The sequence below is a fragment of the Tiliqua scincoides genome, chromosome 1 (assembly GCF_035046505.1).
Source record: "Tiliqua scincoides isolate rTilSci1 chromosome 1, rTilSci1.hap2, whole genome shotgun sequence".
NCBI classification, from domain to species: Eukaryota; Metazoa; Chordata; class Lepidosauria; order Squamata; family Scincidae; genus Tiliqua; species Tiliqua scincoides.
The window spans coordinates 35,391,274-35,407,584 of NC_089821.1; the positions used below are offsets into that span (position 1 = coordinate 35,391,274).

Sequence of the window (16,311 nt, forward strand, 5' to 3'; positions counted from 1 at the left end):
CAACAGGTGGGAAACCCTGGCCTCTGAGCAGCCCGTTTGGAGGCAGGCTGTGCAGCATGGCCTTTCCCAGTTTGAAGAGATACTTGGCCAACAGTCTGAGGCAAAGAAGGAAGGCCCATAGCCAGGGAGACAGACCAGGGACAGACTGCACTTGCTCCTGGTGTGGAAGGGATTGTCACTCCCGAATCGGCCTTTTCAGCCACACTAGACGCTGTTCCAGAACCACCATTCAGAGCGCGATACCATAGTTTTTCGAGACTGAAGGTTGCCAACAGTGATTGTTAATGAAGTAGGTAACTTTTGACTCTTTACCTGACATGTTAATGGGTAATACACTAAGGGCCCAATCCTATCCAACTTTCCAGCACAACTTTCCAACATAATGCAGCCCCAAGGTAAGGGAACAAACATTCCCTTATCTTGAGGATGCCTCTGTGACTGCTTCCCCACTACGGGATGCAGCCCCATTGGCATGGTTGCACAAGCACTGGAAAATTGGATAGGATTGGGCCCTAAGATGGCACCACTGATCACTTGCAGATGCTGCTACAGTTTGATTTTTTAAATATAAGAATCCCTGGGCTTTTGTACTCTTCTCAGAGGGGTTTATTTCCCAGGGTGACCCCTCTCTGCCTGGTCTCTTTCTCCTGGGATTGTGGCAGTGGATAGAACTACCATTGAGCTAGCTCAGTTGACCCAGTAAAAAGGTAAAGTGGAGAGCAGGAAGGGATGCATGAACACTAATCATTAGGTACTACTCTCCTCCATCAGCTTGCCTTCTCTCAGTACCTTCCCTGACAACGTCCTCCTTGAAAACCTGGTGCGCATAACTGGGTACAGTAGTTCAAATGAAGTCTGACTAGGGCAGAATAAACTAGAACTATTTCCTCATATTATGTGCACTCTATCCCTCTGCTAATGCAGCCCAGCCCATTGGCATTTTTTGCAGCTGCATCACACTGCTGGCTCATTTTCAGCTTGATGACATCTAGATTTCTTTCAAGTGTGCTGTTCCCAAGCCAGGTTTCCAAATCATGTGCTTCTGATTTCTTATGTGCAGGACTTTACATTTCTTTCCATTGACCATCTAGTTGGCAGACTGAGCCTGTCAAGATCATTTTGAATCCTGATTCTGTCTTCCAGGTGATTGCTATCCCCCCAGCTTCATGTCATCTGCAAACTGGATCAGCATTTCCTCAGCCCTGTCATACAGGTCATTTATAAAAACACTGAACAGTGCAGAGCTCAGGATAGCGCTCTGTGGCACTCCCTTGATCCCACTAGTTTGATGTAGAGCTATGTACTAGCCCTTGTTGGGAATAGTTTTGACCAGTTTTGAATCCATGTAACTGAATCACCATCCAGCCCACAGTTTTTGAGTGACAGCGGAAAGACAACAGCTCTAGCTCTTTCTGTGATAGGCAAAGAAAGCAGTCTATCACATGGGAGGCAGTGAATGGCCAGAAGGATTACCAGACCATGGTGAGATCCACCTGGAATATAGATTGTTCTTGAAAGGCATAACTTACTTGTGATTGTAAAAACCCCTTGGGGGTTTAGAAAAAAGTCTGCCTGTGTAAACCACCTTGAATAAAGCCACAGGAGTAATCCAATGGTCAGAAAGGCAGTATAAAAATACCAGTTTATTATTATTAATGACTTTCTGAAATCCAGGTGCGCCATACCCATAGTGTTCCCACAGTCTACCAGATTAGTCACTCTTGCATCAAAGAAGATAAGAGATTATTATTATTATTATTATTATTATTATTATTATTATTATTATATTGTTCCAGAATAATAATAATAAAACTTTATTTTTATCCTGCCCTTCTCCCCAAAGGGACCCATTTGTTATGTTCCTAACAAACCGCTGCCGAGTCCTAGAAATCACCTCATTATTTTCTCACAGATATTCCTGCCAGAGTTTTCATAACTTAATAATAATAAACTTTATTTGTATCCCGCCCTTCTCCCTGAAAGGGACCCATTTTACAACATGTAAAAACAATTTTAAAAAGCATGATTTATCACAGATAAAAACATTAAAAACACATTAACAGAGGCCATAAAAACAGTCAGAATAAAGTCAGAATAAAAAGAGCATAAAACAGCAAATCATAGAGGAATCCAGCCTGTCAAAAAGAAACTAAAAGATGTATAAAAGTGTTAAAAAGGCCATGGAATCAGAAGGCTTGTTTAAAGAGCAGGGTCTTCAGGCCTCGCCGAAAAAAACTCAAGAGAGGGAACCATTCTCAAGTCAAGGGGAAGGGAAGCTATTCTCAGGTCAAGGGAACTTCAATTATTAGGCCCATGCTGTGTTCCTGATACTCCTCTGGTCTCACATTATGTATGTAATGGTGATGATGTAATGGGAACTATAGAGAAAGAGTCCTTTGCAGAAACAGCTGATGCCCTCCAAACATATACAAGGAGACTAGTTCCTTAACAATTCTCACCGCAGAAACCTTACAGGTACATTGCCCCAGGAGGTGTTCTGCACCCAAAACCAATCTACAGTATCTGATAGGGTGTGCAAGGACAATTCCATCTCTTCATTCATGCAGTACCTTTAAAAAAACTGGAAGTTCTGCGCCTCCTAGCTTGGGAAAACCATATGAAGGAACTTAGTAAGAAAGTGAATTTTTCCACACCCTTCTTTTTGACTCACTTTTAGCAAGTGGATCAACATGGTTCACATCTTTGGCAGGCGGGAGAGTGGCAGCCTCAGAAGCAGGGTTGAATCCAGTCTGGTTCCAAACAGAGCCCATTCATTTGCAACATCGCTGCATGGGGCAGTACAATCATTACCCAAATGGTTCCACTAAACATCTCACAGGGATGGGAAAGGTAATGCTCTAGGTACTACACTCCCCCCACTACACTCCCCCAACAAGGCACCATTGCATGTGGATTCAGGTGGCACCACTCTTACAAACACTGAACATGCATCCTGAACCTTGTGCTACTGTCTATACCACACTACTCCGTGTGTTTTGTTCTTCTTGCCACAGATAGTTTTCCAACAGGGGAATACAGACCCTCGGTGTGTCCAACCTGTAGACCACTTTGAGAGCCTATGGCTGGGGTGACAGACATAAAGACCACAGGCTGTATCCAGCTCTCAGAAGGTCTTCATCTGGCCCCTGGAAGCTCTTCATGATGCAGCTGCCAAGATGATTCATCTGGCAATCTACATTGCCAAGATTTGGTGATCTCCTGTTCCAAGGCCTCTTGTTCTGGAACACTAGGCCTGCTGTTTCAAGGTCTCACAAGACTTTGGAACTTAAGATCTTTAGGAATCATGCTTTTTTTAATAGAAAGCCAGTTGAAAAAATAAACAAATCATGGCCGCACCATTATTTAATAGTTCAGATTAAGAACCATCTTCAGCAACATGCAATAGCAAGATACAGTAGACGCTTCCAAAATAGTTTCCTACTCATACAGGAAGTTGTGCATCATTCATCACAGAGCAGCATTTGCTTTCTTTCAGGTGTCATCAGCTTGCTGATGTGTAGTTACTTTATGACTGATCAAGATTTGCATATTTTCTCCTCCATCATCTGCAGTTGATGAGTTCCTAGGTGAGAACAAATTGTTTATTTCAGGTCACTTCCTGCTTAATGACACAACTTCTGGCCCTTAGCAGGCACCATCATTGCTATTTGGTCCACTGTATGAAATGTGTTTTGACACCCCTGGACCATGGCATGCCTGGCATCAGTGACCAGGACAATTCCAGCTGTGTGAAGTTGCTTCTCCACTTGTACTAAACAGGGTCCCTGCAGCTGTGCTCCCATGATAGCGCTGCAACTTGTGCAGCCGGACCCAATACCTGCTACCTGGTATTGCCTATCATACCACATGCAGAGACGCAAGACTTCTGCTGAGGCATAAGACCTCTTGCAGATGTTGCTCCATCTCACATACTATTAAATCAAAGTTTACTGCCCAAGTCAATCACACTTGTTAGCAGTTAGGGATCCCTTTTCTATATGCTTGTTCTTTCTTACCTCAGCTGGATTCTGCATAGAATGCTTCAGGGCAGAGTGGGGGGAAAAGACTCTGGGCCATCTGGGCTCAGGGTCTGCATCCTCACCTACCTCTTGAACTCCAAGGAAAAGAACAAGTTTGTTAGGGTACTTCACTGTTGCCAGGATGAATGAAGTAATCAGCTGGAGAGAGTCGTGTGGGAACAGCTACACTTTTGGTTAGGTAACAGCAGCTGCCAGCAATTAAGCAGATAGCCACAGTGTTTCTGTCTAATGATGGTGTGATGATTGGTCACGCAAACAGGCACTACACCATGTTTGCCTAATGATTGGTCCTCACAGTTCTCCCTCTTTCTTCATGGTGCTAGAGTAGCAGATTGTGGTTACTCAAAGTGCATTTGAGTGTGATCTCAGAATTGAATCTGCAGCACTCTCCCACTGTACCAGCATTTCATAAGCAGGCTCTGTATTCCTAGTGTTTGAGCCAGATCACACTGCTATTTGCATGCCTGGAATCACCTAGGTGGGTAGTCCCCCTCTCCCAGTAAAACAGATGCTCCCTACCCATAAGCCGTTTACCCCAACTACCTCCAGTGCTGTTAGAACACACCCACCTAGAAATTTGTCTTCCAGGATGGCAACTATTCACATGGAGCACAGTATTTGACACATCAGCAGTAAAGGTAATACCCCTGGCCCTGCACACATGGCCCACAGTTGAAACCTGTGACCAAGGTTTAGACTTGATGAGGTACTGGACAGGGTCTTGGCACCAGAAGCAGCTGTCTTCTGTGGCCTCATTCACCAGCACATTTCCAGAACAGAGGCCTTTACACATTGGCTGGTGTATGGTGGACCTGTAGGTGGGTGAGTGGGCCAGAGTACCTGGGACCTGATCATGCCATACATTCCACAGCAGCCTGTTTTGCCAAATTCCCATTCCAAGTTTTGCCAATAGAACTTATGCCCACTTTAAGCCAACTAGTTCCCCTTCTTTCCCTAACAATGACCCTTTTACTGTTCTATAGCACTGCTGAACCCCACCAGAGGGTGGCTCATCTCTTCAACCTGCAGAGGCCCTCCTTCCTCCCCTCTCCCACCAGCACCTTCTCCAGCCACCACAGCAACACCTTGGTTCTCAGCAGATCATAGGCATAGCAGCTAGCCACACACTAGTCTCCAGCATCACTCACAGCTTCCATCTCTCCTCTTTCTTCCAAACCCCTTCCTTCTACTCTCTGTCTCTCCAACCTCCTTTTTTCTACCTACAAACTTTCTGTCCTCCAAGTGCTGCTTTTATCTTTGAAGGCCTTGTAGCCTCTAGTGGCTGCAGCTGTTCAGCACACCCACTACTAAAAGCCTAGGTTTTAACCCAGTGATTTTCAACCTTATTCATCTCATGGCACACTGACAAGGTGCTAAGGCTACAATCCTATCCACACTTTCCTAGGAGTAAGCCCCATTGACTATAATGGGACTTACTTCTGAGTAGACATGCATAGGCTTGAGCTCTCAAATTGTCAAGGCACACCCATTGATAGTAGGAGCTTCCATCCCCCAGTGGCCCTACTAACAAATGTCCCTCCCCCAAACTCTCACAGCACACCTGCAAACCATCCATGGCACACCAGTGTGCCACAGCACGGTGGCTGAAAATGCCTGTTTTTAACCCCATGCTTCCCGGGTGTGTTTGGGCAAGGGGCCACTGTTGACACCCCACCCCTATCTCCTCAAGGGATCTTGCGCACTTCCACTGCACAGCCTGAGTGCAAGTATTTGTGATTAGTAGAGACGAGGCCTCTATGACTGACCCCCACTGCTTGATGCAGTGCATGCCCCATTGGCAAGGCTGTGGGCCCAATTCTATCCAATTTTCCAGTGCTGGTGCAGCAGTACCAATGGGGTGTACGCTGCATCCTGTAGTGGAGAGGCAATCACAAAGGCCTCCTCAAGTTATGGGAACATTTGTTCCCTTGTATCAGGGTTGCATTGCGGCTGCACCGGTGCTGGAAAGCTGGATAGGATTGGGCCCTGCATCAGCACTTGAAAGTTGTTTAGGAGTGGGTCCCGAGTCCTTCCCAAGGACCTGGGGTGCCTGGTTTTTGTCCTATAAATACTGTAGCAAAGTGTCAGCTCTTTCCAGTAACGCTGCTTTTTGCAGTCGATTGATGGTCTGTGGCCCCTATTATTATTATTATGAGCTAAGAGATCTCACGCCTGCAGAAAATGTGAATTTCCCTGCTGCTGCTACAAAGAGCAAGATTTCTATACATGTTTCCATAACTTGTTACAGAAACAAAAGGCTTCCATCAGAACAATATATTGTTAAAATGTTTAAAGGCAGGAGAGAGAGCAGAGCCCCGCCTTCAGCGCCACACCGACTGGCACCAGTTCCAAGGACAACAGGCTCTGCGCCTCTCGATTAAAGCGGAGCTCTTCCCTCTGCGCTCTGATTGCACTTGCCACGGGCACTGCAAGCGGCTCAGCTGATGGCTTGAGGTAGCAGCACCAATCCAGGGGCGAAACGCGACATGATGCCTCGGACATCGAGCAGCTGATTGGGCGCTGGGTGTATTATGCAAATGCAGAGAAGGCCAGGCGAGAGCTGTGGGCGAGCCACAGTGTACCGGTGAGCGCAGCCCGGGTGCCTTTGCTTGGGGCGCGATCCTGCAAAATAACAGCGCAGGTAAGGGAGTGTGAATGCAGCACCAGCCTAGTGCAGCGAGTGTGATGGGGAGGGCTGTTTGGTGCAAAGAAGCTGCAAGCCTTTGCCGCAAAAAAAGGCATGCAGGTGGTTCATATTAGGGTTACAAGATGCAAATATACAGCCGGTTTCGTTACGCCTGGTTACAAAATACAACTGCAACTGCGGCTTATCATTTAATGTGCTCCTTTGTTTCTCTTTTTTTCTCTCTCTCTCTTGCAACCAGAGCTTTAGAAATTGGGGTGGTGATGGAAGAGATTTACTAGGTGACCATTTTGAATTCTTATGGTGGTGTATGATGCTAGGAGTTGCTGGGCTGCTGTAGGAACAGGGGTGCAATCCTGATTTCATTTTCTTTGTCTTGCGTTCTGGCAAGATGGCTTTTTGGGGAGCTGTGGGACTGTGCACGAATCGTGGCTTGCTTTGTGGAAAACAGTGTGTACGTGTGCTGGAGAAGCTGGAATGAAGTGTAACTGGTCATTGTGATAAAATGGAGTTCAGTCTTTTTCTGTCTCTTGCTGATCAAAGAAAAAACTGCTGGTTCACAGCCCAATCCTATCCACACTTTCCTGGGAGTAAACCCCACTGACTCCAATGGGACTTGCTTCTGTGTAGACATGCATAGGATTGGGCTCTCAGGGCCCAATCCCATCCAACTTTCTAGTGTAGTTACAATGCAGCTCTATGGTAAGGGAACACATGTTCCCATACCTTGAGAAGGCCCCAGTGACTGCCCCTCCACCACAGGATGCAGTGCGCACCCCACTGGTGCAACTGCAACAGCACTGGAAAACTGGATAGGATTGGGCCCTCACTTAGATTGTACTGTAGGAAAATGAAATGTATTACAGCCCAATCCTAGGCATTTCTGCTCAGAAGTAAGTCCCATTGTGTTCAATGAGACTTATTCCCAGGAATGTACTGATAAGATTTCAACCGTAGAAAGTCCTTGCAGCTGTCTGCTATTGGAGGCAGGGTTGTAGGGTGATTTTTTTTGGGGGGGGGGGTGAACCTGGAATGGCTTTGGAACAAGGTAGAATTTTTTCCTGTTTAAATTAATGTTAATGTTAAATTAAATTGTACTCATCTGAACTTCAGCTATAAAGGCTCTTTAAAGGAATGAATTAGGGATGAGTGTAGCTGGCCCAGATGGAATTCCGGGACAGGTCCTTAAAGACTGTGCTGCAGAGCTGTCTGAAGTTTTTGCAAATATTTTCAATTTATCTCTGTCACAGTGCTCTGTCTCTTCTTGCTCAAAGACATCTGCCAATTCCTAAGCAGACAGTAGTTGTTTCTCTCAATGATTATTGACTTGTGGCTCTAACTTGGGTAATTATGAAGTGTTTTGAGAGACTGGTGTTGAAACATATTAAGTCTGGTCTTCTACCCACCTTGGATCCTTGTCAATTTGCATACAGGAGTAATAGGTCGACTGATGATGCCATCTCTATTTGTTTTACATACAGTCATTTGGAACAACAGTCCATATGTACGGCTGCTATTTGTGGATTATAGTTTTGCTTTTAATACCATTCTACCTAGCAGGCTGTTTTTTTAAAATGACTAGGTTGGCATACATTGCCAACGTTGTACATACATACATACATACAACGTATGTACATTGCCATACAGCAAGACATTTGTCTGTGGATAAAGAACTTTTTGACAAATAGGCCACAGTCAGTTAGGATGGGCTCTTATCATTCTTCCACTCCGATAAATACAGGAGCTCCCCAAGGCTGTGTGCTGGGCCCCTTCCTCTATTCCCTCTATACACATGATTGTACCCCATCCCATAACACAAATGAAATTATAAAATTTGCAGACGATACTAAAGTGGTGGGCCTTGTTAGCGGGAATGATGAGTCTGCTTATAGGAAGGAGGTACAGGAGTTGTTATTGTGGTGCAAAGAAAATAATCTCTCACTCAACATCAAAAAAACTAAAGAACTTATAATTGACTTCTGGAAAAAGAGGGATGTACACACACCATTATACACAAATGGTGAGAAGGTGGAGAGGGTGGCTAGTTTCAAATTCCTAGGTATTTACATCACAGAGGACTTCTCATGGACTATTAACACCAGCATGTTGATAAAAAAAGGCACAAAAAGCTTGGGAGGTTAGGTTAAATTTGTCATAGCAGCTGCTTGTGTCTTACTATTGTTGCACCATTGAGAGTGTCCTAACCTATGATATCTTGGTGTGGTATGGAAATTGCTCTGCAGGGGACAAAAAAGCTTTGCAGAGAATTATTAAGATCTCGCAGCACATCATCAACCTTCATCTACCAGCTTTGGAGGGCATCTGTACAATTCGTTGTCTGCAGAAGTCTCATAGTATTCTGAGAGACCCCTTCCATCCGGCTCATAAGTTCTTTGAACTGTTGCCTTCGGGTAGAGTAGATGATACAGAACTATCAGAGCAGCACCACACGATTCCTGAACAGTTTTTATCCCACAGCCATGATTACGTTGAATAAGGCGATATAGTTGTTACTATGCTCCTGGGCGTTATGGTCTGTTATACTGTTTTTATATTATGATGCATGTTGTATAGAATGTGTGGGTGAATATGTAGAGTTTGATTGTTGGAATTGTGTATATTTATGCTTGTATCTCAAAGGTGCATAAATTTCATTGTGCTGTAGCACAATGACAATAAAGTTACTACTACAACTAGAGAATGAGAGAAGGGTGGAGACATAAAACACATTTTGAATGTAAATTAGTGTCTTGGAGGAGTGCTCAGCCAACTGAAATAACTCAGAAAATTTTCTGAACAGTTTACTGAACACTTAGTAATGAAATTAAATTGTGTATACATAACAGAAACCAACTCCTCTACTGTAGCCCTTTCACTTCAGCAATGCCATTGTCTGTGTCTAGTCCTACACTGGTGTGTGGGACCCACTACTTCCTCTTACTAATCTCATTTGGGGCCCAGTCTTGCCCAATTTTCCAGCACTGATGCAGCCATCCAGTGTGTGCTGCATCCTGCTATGGGGAGGCAGTCACAGAAGTCTCCCAAGGGAAGGGAACATTTATTCCTTTATATCAAGGCTGCTGGAAAGTTGGGTAGGATTGGGCCCCAAGTCTTGTGGGTGGTCTTTACACCACCACCACCAGATGCCTTCAACAGTGCATCAAGTCAGAGCTAGAAAGAGAGCTTCTGTTTATTATTGCCTGGTTGTGGCGCAATGCTTTAATAATAGTTTTTTCCTTTAGGTTATGTTCATAGGCATGTCCTCCTCTCTGTGGCATAGTCCAAATTCCACATAGATATAAGAAGACAGAGAACCGTTGCACAACTCTTATCTGACAGACTACTTCTGTGGTGTCCTAACTTGTGCAGCAGCTGCAGGATTGGATCTGTCCTCAAGCAGGCCCCTGAGTTGATGAGGGTCGTATGTCCATGTCCCACAAGACCCCCTCCCCATATGTGGTGCTGCCCCTGCATGCATCTTACTCAGAAAGTTCCAGATTCAGCATCTGCCAGGAAAAAGATTCCAGGCTGCAAGGGTAGGAAGACCCAGCCAGCCAGACATCCTCAAAAGGAATTATAAGTCAGAACAGGCAGGCATAGGTGATTGGCCTAGTTTGGTAGTAAGTAGTAAATCTTTATTACGGTCATAAGACCAGCCACGTATAAAATATCAAAATATATAAGCATATATATAGATATACAAAAATATGCAATATATTATGATTAAATTTAAAACAATAAAACAGTTTATAATTATGTTTAAAACAGCTCTGAAATACCCAGCAGCAACTTCTAGCCATCTCCCCTAAAACAGTTCCCTTATATCTAGCAGACTATACTCTAACTACAAAGGTTCATCCATATTTAAAATCCATTTCCTAATGCCCATTGCAGCGGTAAAAATTTTTATCCTTTTATACTGTCCCTCCTGCACAGCTGAGGGTAGTGCATTAAGCTGGGCCAAAGTAAACGCCTTCTATGTCTAGGCTGTTCCAGCTGGACGAAATAAGGTGCTATTGCAACCTTATATAATCTATCCTCGCTAAGAAAAAATTCTGGGGCACTACTTAAGTCATATTGTCTCTCATTATCCTCAATACGCTGCTTAATAATTTTCTTTGCCTGTTCCATTCCCATGATTAACAAAATCGATCTAGAGAGACCCAAAGAAGCAATTTTTTGCTCAATTAACTGGGCCCATTTCGACTTAAAAGTATCTTGCAGAATCAATGGTACAAGACCAGTGGGAAGGTAGAGCATTCTTAGCCAGTACATGAGAATTGCAATCCATATCCTGGCCTCAATTTTAATTTGGCTGGTTTCCAGTCTTAGTTTTACGTTGGCAACATCTCTGGGAACTCCCAATATTGCTCTCAGGAACTTTGATTGAACACGTTCTAGAGTTGCAGTATTAGGAAAGGGGCCCAATTGGGAGCCATACATTAATTGAGCTACTGCTTTTGCATGAAACAATTTTATGGCTGAAGGGATATAATGCCCCCCCTTTGTTCTCATAAATTGTAATATTGCAGCAGAACTTCTCTGGGCATTTAAAGCAACGTAATTGCCATGCGCTTTCCTAGAGCCATTAGATTGAAAGACAACCCCTAAATATTTAAATTGATGGATCTGATCAATTCTATGCTGATTAATCAACCATGTTTGCATTATTGGCCTTTTAGCAAATGACATGATTTTGGTTTTTTGAAAGTTAATTGTCAGATCTTCTCGCTCACAGTATAGAAACAACCTTCGCAATGCTCTTCTAAGGCCAATTGGAGTCCTAGAGATGATCGCTGCGTCATCAGCATACAATAGTGTTGTTATATGTCTTCCTGCAATTTTTGGAGGATGAAAGTTAATATCTTTTAACTGGTCCACCATAGAATCAATAAAAAAATTAAACAGAAGTGGAGCCAGAAGACAGCCTTGTTTGACTCCTTTTTGAGTTGGGATGGCTTTTGTAAGATGGCCATGAACACTGCACATGTGTTCTTACCTTAAGTGAGGTATTTCTATAGAGAGCCTGAATAAGATAAAGGAGCCGTCTATCAATACTAGAAGCCTCTAATTTCCTCCATAATTTGACCCTTGATATTGAGTCAAAGGCTGATTTAAGATCTATAAAAGCTACATGTAGTGAAGTTGCTTTGTCAGAGGCATATTTTTCAACAAGGAATTGTAATATCAAACAATGGTCAATGGTAGAACGTCCCTCTCAAAAGCCTGCAAGCTCTTCTGCAAGTATCTTATCCTCCTCCAGCCAATCTTTAAATTTCTCATACAAATGCCTGGTATATAGTTTAGAAATAATATTAAGTAAACTAATGGGCCGGTAGTTTGCAGGATCATCTCTATTTCCCTTCTTAAATATGGGGACTATGATAGCAAATCCCCAGTTTTCTGGAATTCTACCAGTTGTATCAATATACGTAAATAACAATGCTAAGACCGGAGCCCAGAATTATAAATTATTTTTGACCACCTCTGGCGGTATCAAATCTTCTCCAGGAGCTTTTCCCGTTTTCATCTGGGCTATTAAACTATGAATTTTGGAAGTTGACACCAGTGGCCATGGTGGAACATCTTCAAGTGTGCTATTCCATCTCAACTGGGCCGTATCTGCATCTTTATATAAGTCTCGAAAATGTTCCTCCCATATCCCTGGATGGATATAGCAGTCTGGGAGTGTTGGCCCAGAGGTTGGAGAGATTTTTATTATTCGCCAGAAGAGTGTCAAGTCTTTAGATTTTGTTGCTTGAATCAGTTTTTCCCAATTTTCTTTCTGGGCCTCCTTTTTCTTTTGCAGTAGTAACTTTTTATAGGTTTTTTTCTCTCTCAAAAGGGATTGAGCCACTGTCAAATCTGAAGTTAATTTATAGGCTTGGTAGGTGCTCTGTAAGACTTTTTTTTGCAAATACACGTTCCTTGTCAAACCATGGCTTCGAATTATGGTAGTGACATTGGTGGGTCGCTTTTACCCTGCCAGTAACAAACTGTTTCAGCTCACAGATCAGCTCCTCATAGATTTCCTCATAGAATGCTTTATAGACATCCTAATGCTTTGCATGATATCAGATGCAAGTAAAGTTTGTAAATTCGAATCCATCTTTGGAGTCCACTTGGCCCAACAGTATGTTCCCCCCTCAGGGAATATCATAAATGGATATTGATTAACAGTTCTTAAATAAGGAAAAGGGGCTTTCATACTCAGTGAGACAGGAAGATGGTCGCTTTGAAATTTTGATGCTACTTCCAAGTGCTCCAATAATGGGATTAAATTTGGTGAGATGATTATATAATCTATTAAACTCATTCTGGCTCCAGCCAAGTAAATAAATTCAGCTGGGTAATCATTCCCATATGCACCATTTAAAATGTACAGATTAAGCCTAGTGGTCATTTGATGTAACAGGAGCCCAGCATAGTTTGCTTTCTTATCTTTAGATTGCCGATTAAATGGGAGTCCTTTGAACCTAATGTGGGAGGGTATGCTTTATATTGAGAGTATAGGGCTTGATCATTAGGGCCATCTCTGAGTATTTTCTTGATCCTTACTAGTAATACATTAAGTTTTGAAAGGGTCAGGAGAGAGAATAATTCCTTTAGGTGGAATAGGTGCCTTGATGGCTGCTAATTCTTGCCTTATTTCCAGTGGTCTTCCTTCACATTACCCTCTTTCAATAGTCAAAAGTGGAGATAAATTGTGAGGTCAGAGCATGCTGAATTTCATAGCAAGAGATTGACAGTGTATTAATGCTTCTTAATAATATATTTGAATTAATTGTAAAATATATTAAATTTTTATTTCATTGTATGGGATGTGCCAAAAATTTATGGGCCCTGGGTGCCAAATGACCTTCGCATGCCACTCAGTCAGACACCCCCTTAAGTTTAACCCCCGACTTATCCAAGGGTCATAGAAAATTCCATGATTTGTGGCTCAAAACCTGCCCTCCACTTGTCTGTAAGTTTGACTTATGCTTGAGTATCTGCGATAATTTATATTTGAAATTTGAATAAATTTACATAATTCTACATAAATAAATATATTAGAGATGGAACTTATATGATTGAATGAAGGTCTTGCAACAGCTCAAAGCCTATAGAAGGCCTTGCACAAAGCAAGGCCATCCTTTCCTTCACTGCTGCTGCTGTATCACAGATGTGAAACAGCAAGCAGTGGAGGGAGCCTTCATCCCACAGCTCATATGAGAGGTCGAGTCTCCCTCATGCTGAAAGCAGTTATGTTGGGTCAGCTTGGGCTCCAGCAAGTCTCCGAAGGGCTAGAGGCTCAGTGGAGACTGGGGGCTCCCACAGGCTGGATTGGGAGTACCCAAGGGCCATAAATGGTCACCCCTGTCCTAGATGTACATCAGCTTCCTTGGAGGGGGAGCTGAGAGGTTATTCCCCAACCTCTGACTTTTGTATTCAGTTAATATGTGGGGAGTGTATTGGAATTGCGGAAGATCTGGTGAGGAGGTAGATGTGGTGTCAGCAGTGGCCCCTTTAAGGGTAAGGCCTGGGCATCCAGCAGAGTGTGCTGCACAGCTGCAGCCACTTGAAGGCAATAGGGCCCTCAGGAATATAAGGAGCACCTGAGGCAGGAAGGGTTTGTGGGTTGTAGGAGGAGTGAATGTTTGAAGGAGAAGAGATGAGACTACCTACCTACCTACCTACCTACCTACCTACCTGGCACCTGACCTTGGACTGTGACCTGGCATATCATTTCTGTACTCTGATTTGGCACCTTGCATTGACTAACTGGCTTACCTAGACTTTGACCTTGGACTGTGACCCAGCATATTGACTTTCGACTGTGATATGGCAATCTGCATTTATTGGACTGGGACCTGACTCTGATGTGTGCTTACTGCCCTGGTGAGTTAACAAAGGGAAACTAACCAGCCTTGAGCGGGCACGATACCCAGTGGGGAGGAGCTGTGACACAACAGGGAGGACGGGACTATAAGCTGTCTTTTTTACCTTCTGATGGAAGGCAAGTTGGAATATAAATAGATCTGTCGAAAAAGTGGGACTAAACAGTTTTTAAATAAAGTGCTGGTTGACCTGAGAGAATGTATTGGACGGGCTTTGTATGATCTGTTGGGTCTCCAAACTCCAGACCATGGGCCGGATCTGGCACACCGGGATAATAAGTGTACCTGTGGCAAAGTCTTTAGCCATGCAGCCAACAGTTTTTGTGTCCAATTTCTGCAGAGCTTCATACTGGACAGCCACTTCCACTGCCTGTCACCCCAGAAGGCTTTGCGCCCTGATTCCTGGGGGAAGCAGCTGCATGGTGTGATTTGGAGACCGCTGCTCTAATATACTAGTTCAGTGTTTCTCAAACTGTGGGTCGGGACCCACTAAGTGGGTCACGAGCCAATTTCAGGTGAGTCCCCATTCATGTAAATATTTTATTTTTAATATATTAGATTTGATGCTACCATGGTACGTGACTGCATTTGGAGAAATGTGACAGACCTGTACTTTTAACAAGCTACTAGGTATATTCTTTTTACAATGATAGTAAATGGGACTGACTCCTGGGTAAGTGTGCATAGAATTGCAGCCTAGGATTGTTAACAATTTTCCTGCTTGATGATGTCACTTCCGGTGGGTCTTGACAGATTCTCATTCTAAAAAGTGGGTCCTGGAGCTAACGTTTGAGAACCACTGTACTAGTTTAATGCCAAATATTTACTATTATTAGTTGGGTAATAGTCCCTAGCTCCTTTCCTAAGACTTTCTCCTCTTATGCAATAGGAAAGACAAGAAACACTTGAGGGTACAATCTGATATGTTGAAAAGTGTATTTCACTCCTTCACCCACACTGACCTCTCCTAGTCAGTCCAAGGGTGTGTGTTTCATACTTTGCCTTGACAGTGCTGAGGCTAAAGGGGATTGCTAAATTTTCTGCAGTGATCTGCTTTCAGTACCTGTATACAAACTGTATTCATTGAAGATTATATGGACCCTTCATGATGCTTTAGATTTGCCACCCCAAGCCTGAGCACCATCAGTTGAACTTTTATATCTTAACTACACTTGAGAAGGCATGCACACTATCTTCCTGTATTGCTGCAAGAAGATTGATAGCCTTGCTCTTGTTGTCCATCCCCATAAATATGCCTTGGACTCCGAAATAAAAAAATAGGTTTTGCTTATACAATTTCATTAATTCATGTTTACATTCCCACTTTGTATAAGAATGGGTACTGTAGGGACCACTATGATCATCAGTGACGTTCAGATTATGCAATTTGACTTGGGACCATGGTTCAAATGCCTACTGGATCAAATACTCTGGGTGTAAATCTTGGCCTCATATGATCATCGTCTGTGAATGGGAAGAATGCTGAGCTACTTCCCAGAGTACAAAAATGAATGCAGTGATGGGCATGTGTATGTTGTACATAAAGTGCTATGGAAATTAAAACAGTGCAGGAAGATTGACCCCCAACCCCAGTATTTCAGCTGTTCACACATCTCCACTGAATTTTGTTTCAGTTTATATATGTAGATGAGTGAAACCCTCAGGGAAAGATTGTAAACCAGTGGTAGATCACATAGTGCTCACTGATCACATGCGCTCTCTGCAGAAGCGCGCCTCTGGGACACCA

The 16,311-nt window shown here is 43.4% G+C and overlaps 1 protein-coding gene across 1 annotated transcript in view; it reads left to right on the forward strand.

The window, feature by feature from the left end:
- Window positions 1-6,596: 6,596 nt before the first annotated feature.
- Window positions 6,597-16,311, forward strand: part of DHCR7 (7-dehydrocholesterol reductase) — a 47,738-nt gene continuing 38,023 nt past the window's right edge. The window contains exon 1 of the mRNA XM_066620132.1: window positions 6,597-6,681. The gene's annotated coding sequence lies outside the window, so the exon portion shown is untranslated. The remainder of the gene's footprint in view (window positions 6,682-16,311) is intronic.